The following is a 5,711-nucleotide window of genomic DNA, read 5'->3' as shown; positions in this document are numbered from 1 at the left end:
TCTTATTTATTGCTATATATTTTAGCAGTATCAAGTTTTTGGCGCCGTTGCCGGGGACTATTTTTGTTTATAGCTAATTAATTGATTGCGAAGCTTGAATAATTGTTTGGGATTCTTCTAGCCGAGGGTCTGATAATCAATCGTATTATTATCTGAATTCATAAGCTAAAACTGTTCTTGCAGGGCCTGAGATGAGGATACGATGACCGAGGATATGTAAGTGATGGAGTTGCTTAAGGCAAGACGGCCGACAAGCACCTCCGGCTTACTCGATCCAGCAATAACAGTGGAATCATTCGAAATCAGGCCGGCGATGATCCAGATGATCCAGAACTCGGGACAGTTCAAGGGGGATTACTACGAAGATCCCAATTCACACCTTGACAAATTCGTAGAATATTGCAGCACCTTCAAGTGCGAAGAAGTTACATCTGAACAAGTCTATCAGAAGTTGTTCAGATTTTCCTTGAAAGAAGAAGCTGCAGAATGGCTACATACAGTTGAGCCAGGCTCTCTAACTGATTGGGACACCACCGTATCAGATTTCCTAGCAAAATATTTCCCTCCAGTCAAGACTGCTCAGTTCAGAAGCGAAATCGCATCGTTTAGGCAGTCTGAAAGTGAGAACCTGCATCTAGCCTGGGAGAGGTTCTAGAGGTTGTTGAGAAGGTGCCCCCATCATGATTACCAGCGGTACCAGCTTGTTGATATGTTCTATTCGGGAATATCTCCTGTTAGCCGTGCTTTTCTTGATACTGCTGCGGGAGGAAATTTATTCAACAAAACCGCAATGCAGGCCTATAATCTGGTGAAAGAATTGGCTGAACGAAGTGCGTGTTGGCAAGTTGTGAAGCCGCCTCCGAGCAGGTTTACAACAGCAGAGGAGTGCATTAGAGTATGTCCAAAATCCAATCCTCAGATAGCAGCACTCACAGAAAAGTTAGCTCTGCTGGGAAGTCACTTGAAATCACCGGGGTCAGTGGTGAGCTGTGAGGTTTGCAGCGGAGGGCACAAGAGTGTGGAATGTCTCATGGTGCTCGCACATATCCACTATTTAAAGCAGGACGGGCACAGAAGGATCGGTTCCGAATTCAACCTAAAAAAGGGTGTAGACGCCCTGATAGAGAGCATGAGTGCCATGGAGGGAAGATTGGCACACAATGAAGCAGTCTGCCAAAGTCTTTAGACGCAAGTGAGTAAGTTGGCAGAAGAGGAAGCACGAGAAATTACGCTCAGGAGCGGAACACAGGTCAAAGGACCGGATTTTGTGCCTCAACGAGATGAGGGGTTAGACCCAGCTACTGGTAATATCTCGTCGGTTCCATCTTCTCCTCAAGTAAGTGTTTCTGATCCGGCTTCGATAACTGACACTGTTGACCCGCCAACACAGGTGACATTACCTTATCCTACTTCTAGAAGAGCTAAATTAGATAAGGATTATTCAAAGATGCTTAATGTGTTTAAGAAAATAGAGATTAATCTTCCGTTCCTTGAACTTCTTGAAAATATTCCCGTGTATGGAAAGTTTTTGAAAGAATTAATCTCTAAAAAGAAAAGATTAGGAGATCATGAGACTGTAATGCTGAGCCAGGAATGTTCTGTGATGCTCACAAACCCACTTCCAAAAAAATCGAAGGATCCTGGTAGTTTTAGCATACCTTGTACAATAGGCAAAGCTCATTTTAAACGTGCCTTATGTGATCTAGGAGCAAGCATTAACTTAATGCCTTTGTCTGTTTACAGGAAACTGGGGATGGGAGATCCGAAACCAACATCAGTCACCATACAGCTGGCTGACAGATCAATAAGGCGACCGGTAGGGGTGGTAGAAGACCTTTTGGTGAAGGTAGATCAGTTCATCTTTTCGGCTGACTTTGTGATAATGGACATCGAGGAGGACGATGAGGTGCCTATCTTATTAGGGAGACCTTTCCTCACGACAGGACGGACCCTGATTGATGTCGAGGGGGGGAAATTAATTCTCCGATTACAGAATGAGGAAGTAGAATTCAATATTCTGAAGTCTATGAAATTTCCCGTCGATGACGAGTGCTGTAATTTCTTGAGCCTTACTGACTCTTTGGTTGAGAGTACTTTTCAGGAAAATGAGGTCAAGAATCTAAACATCGAACTAGAAGAGGAGGAGCTGTCAGATGAAGACGTTGGGGACGGCAGTAAAGAAGGATGTAATTGGGCCCGGCACGATGAACTCCTGGAGAGGGAAACCAAAACAAGGCCTAAAACATCAATCGAAGAACCACCAACCCTCGATCTCAAACCCTTGCCTGCACATCTAAAATACGTATTCTTAGCACCGCCTGAACATTTACCTGTAATTATCTCTGCTAAACTTACAGGTCCTGAGGAAGATCGCTTGGTGGAGGTGCTAAGGAAGCATAAAGAGGCTTTTGGATGGCAAATGTCTGACATAAAAGGGATCAGCCCGTCGCTTTGCGAACACCGGATCTATATGGAAGATAAAGTGAAGCCAATTGCTCAACCACAGAGAAGGCTTAATCCAAAAATGAAGGAGGTGGTGAAGGCTGAGGTGATTAAGTTGCTTGATGCAGGGATGATCTTTCCGATCTCTGACAGCCAATGGGTGAGTCATGTGCATATGGTGCCAAAGAAGGGAGGCACAACAGTGACGTTGAACGAAAAGAATGAGTTAATTCTGGTGCAGAAAACGATCGGGTGGCGAATGTGCGTGGATTTCAGGAAGTTGAACGACGCCACCAGGAAGGACCATTTCCCCATTCCGTTCATCGATCAAATGCTTGAACGCATGGCAGGTAAGTTTTTCTTCTGTTGTGTGGATGGGTATTCGGGCTACATGCAAATCTCAGTGGATCCTGATGATCAGGAGAAGACCACTTTCACATGCCCTTTTGGGACATTTGCATATAGACGGATGCCCTTTGGGTTATGCAATGCACCTGCTACGTTTCAGAGGTGCATGGCAGCTATATTTTCTGATATGATAGAAGATTTCATGGAGGTCTTTATGGACGATTTTTCTATTTTTGGGACGACCTTTGATAGCTGTTTGCATAACTTAGAATTAATGCTGCAAAGATGTGAGGAAACTGATCTAGTCCTAAACTGGGAAAAGTGTCAGTTCATGGTCACTGAATGTATTGTTTTAGGCCATAAGGTGTCGCGAAAAGGTATTGAGGTAGACCCTGCTAAAATTGAGGTCATTAAAAAACTACCCCCTTCTTCCAATGTCAGAGCAGTAAGGAGTTTTTTAGGCCATGCTGGTTTTTATAGACGTTTCATTAAAGATTTTTCTAAAATTTCCAGGCCTATGACCCAATTGTTATTGAAAGATGCTAATTTCATTTTCACACCCGAATGCCTTGAATCTTTCAATACCTTGAAGGATAAACTGACCAAAGCTCCCATAATGGTTAGCCCCAATTGGGATTTACCCTTCGAACTGATGTGCGATGCTAGTGACACAGTTGTAGGTGCATGCTTAGGGCAGAAGGTGGACAAAATTTGCCAACCAATTTCTTATGCTAGTAAAACCCTTAATGATGCTCAAGTAAATTATACAACAACAGAAAAGGAGTTATTAGATGTGATTTTTGCACTAGACAAGTTTCGTTCATATTTAGTGCTTTCCAAAGTTATTGTTTACACTGATCATGCTGCATTGAGGTATTTGTTTTCTAAGCAGGATGCAAAACCGAGACTCCTTAGGTGGATCTTGTTGCTGCAGGAGTTTGACCTGGAGATACGAGACAAGAAAGGAGTGGAGAATGTGGTTGCTGATCATCTCTCCAGATTAGAACAAGAGGAATTGAATACGGAAACGACTGCAGGCATCCAGGAGACATTCCCCGATGAATCCTTGTTGTCAGTACAACATGTACCTTGGTTCGCTGATTTCGCTAACTTCCTTGTGGGAAAGGTGATCCCTCCAGAATTCTCCTACCAACAGCGGAGAAAATTCCTGCATGATGCGAAGCAATATTTTTGGGATGACCCCTATTTGTTCAAAGTCTGTGGTGACAACATTATTCGCCGGTGCATACCTAAAGAGGAGATTGCCTCTGTCCTTGCATTCTGCCACTCCAAAGAGGTAGGTGGACACCACGGGGCAGATAGGACCGCAGCTAAGGTACTTCAGAGTGGGCTTTATTGGCCCAACATCTTTCGTGACGCTTTCGATTTTGTGAAAAACTGTGATAAGTGTCAATGAACTAGCAACATTTCACAAAGACATGCCATGCCCATGAAACCAATTTTAGTCTGTGAAATTTTTGACGTCTGGGGAATAGACTTCATGGGTCCTTTCCCGAAGTCATTTAATAACGAGTACATCCTTGTAGCCATAGACTACGTCTCCAAATGGGTTGAGGCTGTAGCCTTGCCTAGTAATGATGCGCGGGCTGTCATCCGATACTTGCAAAAGAACATTTTCACACGGTTTGGCACTCCCCGCACCATTATTAGAGATGGTGGGTCCCATTTTTGCAATCAGGCTTTTAGACAGGTCCTGCATAAATACGGGGTCACCCATAAAGTGGCAACCCCGTATCACCCTCAGACCAGTGGCCAAGTAGAAGTTTCTAATAGAGAAATCAAAGCTATTCTTGAAAAAACTGTGAATTCCTCTAGAAATAATTGGTCTCTCAAATTAGATGATGCATTATGGGCATACAGGACCGTGTTTAAAACGCCAATTGGCATGTCCCCATTCAGGTTAGTTTACGGTAAGGCATGCCATCTTCCTGTAGAACTCGAACATAGAGCCTACTGGGCTACACGTTTTCTAAATTTTGATACAAGAGTTGTAGGAGAAAAACAGTTACTGCAGTTGGATGCCTTGGAAGAGTTCAGGCTTGGTGCCTATGAGAGTTCACGAATCTACAAGGAGAAGACGAAAAGATGGCACGATAAGAGAATAATCAAACGTCACTTTGAGGTAGGGGATAAGGTGTTACTATATAACTCCAGGCAGCGATTATTCCCTGGTAAGTTAAAGTCGAGGTGGTATGGGCCATTTGAGGTCATCCAGTTATTCTCCTCCGGAGCAGTGGAGATCACGAACGGCCGTAGTCCCCCATTCAAGGTCAATGGGCAGCGTCTGAAAATTTATGAGGATGACTTGGGCGCAGTGGAGACACTGTGTTACAGAGATGCACCATGAGGGAGTTTTCCTATCCTATCTCTTTTCTTTCACTTACTGTTCAATTTCATAAATATGCATTTTTGGAATTAAATGCATGATTTAATGTGGGGGAGGAGGCAATAGGATAGGACATTTTGTACATGTACCAATTGCATGCTTTATATGTATTTGTGTTTGGAGATTTCGTTTTTGCTTTCAGTAGTCAGAAATAAAAAGAATAAGAATCTTAGGCAGTTGATTTTTGATGCGTCTAGCAATCCTGACATTACAGTTGAAATTGTGCTCTGAAAGTCTGAAAGCTCAGTGAAATCGATGCATGCAAAAACTTGTGAACAACATTTGAGTCCCCAAAGAGTGTTATTTAACTAAGATCGGCATGGAACGTTTCGTTAGGTGAGGCTAGGATTGTTGCAAATAACCCCTAAATTGTGAGCTAGAGCCTAAAGGTCGATATTTTAGACTCATTTTTAGGAACAATCGATCTCTTAGGTGTGGGATTACAGTTATTGTCATTATGCTCATAGGAATTGCATCCAATACTGGTTGAATGTTGTGTTATAATTGAACTTGA

General features: G+C 43.1%; 1 non-coding gene across 1 annotated transcript; it reads right to left on the bottom strand.

Moving 5' to 3' along the window:
* Window positions 1-580: 580 nt before the first annotated feature.
* LOC136234439 (small nucleolar RNA R71) lies at window positions 581-687 on the bottom strand. The gene has a single exon (XR_010691323.1). It is a non-coding gene; the product is annotated as a small nucleolar RNA R71 (small nucleolar RNA).
* Window positions 688-5,711: the final 5,024 nt, after the last annotated feature.

The sequence above is a fragment of the Euphorbia lathyris genome, chromosome 6, assembly GCF_963576675.1.
Source record: "Euphorbia lathyris chromosome 6, ddEupLath1.1, whole genome shotgun sequence".
In the NCBI taxonomy this organism is placed as follows: domain Eukaryota; kingdom Viridiplantae; phylum Streptophyta; class Magnoliopsida; order Malpighiales; family Euphorbiaceae; genus Euphorbia; species Euphorbia lathyris.
The sequence above is the reverse complement of the archived record's forward strand: the minus strand, read 5'-3'. Positions and strand labels throughout refer to the sequence as shown.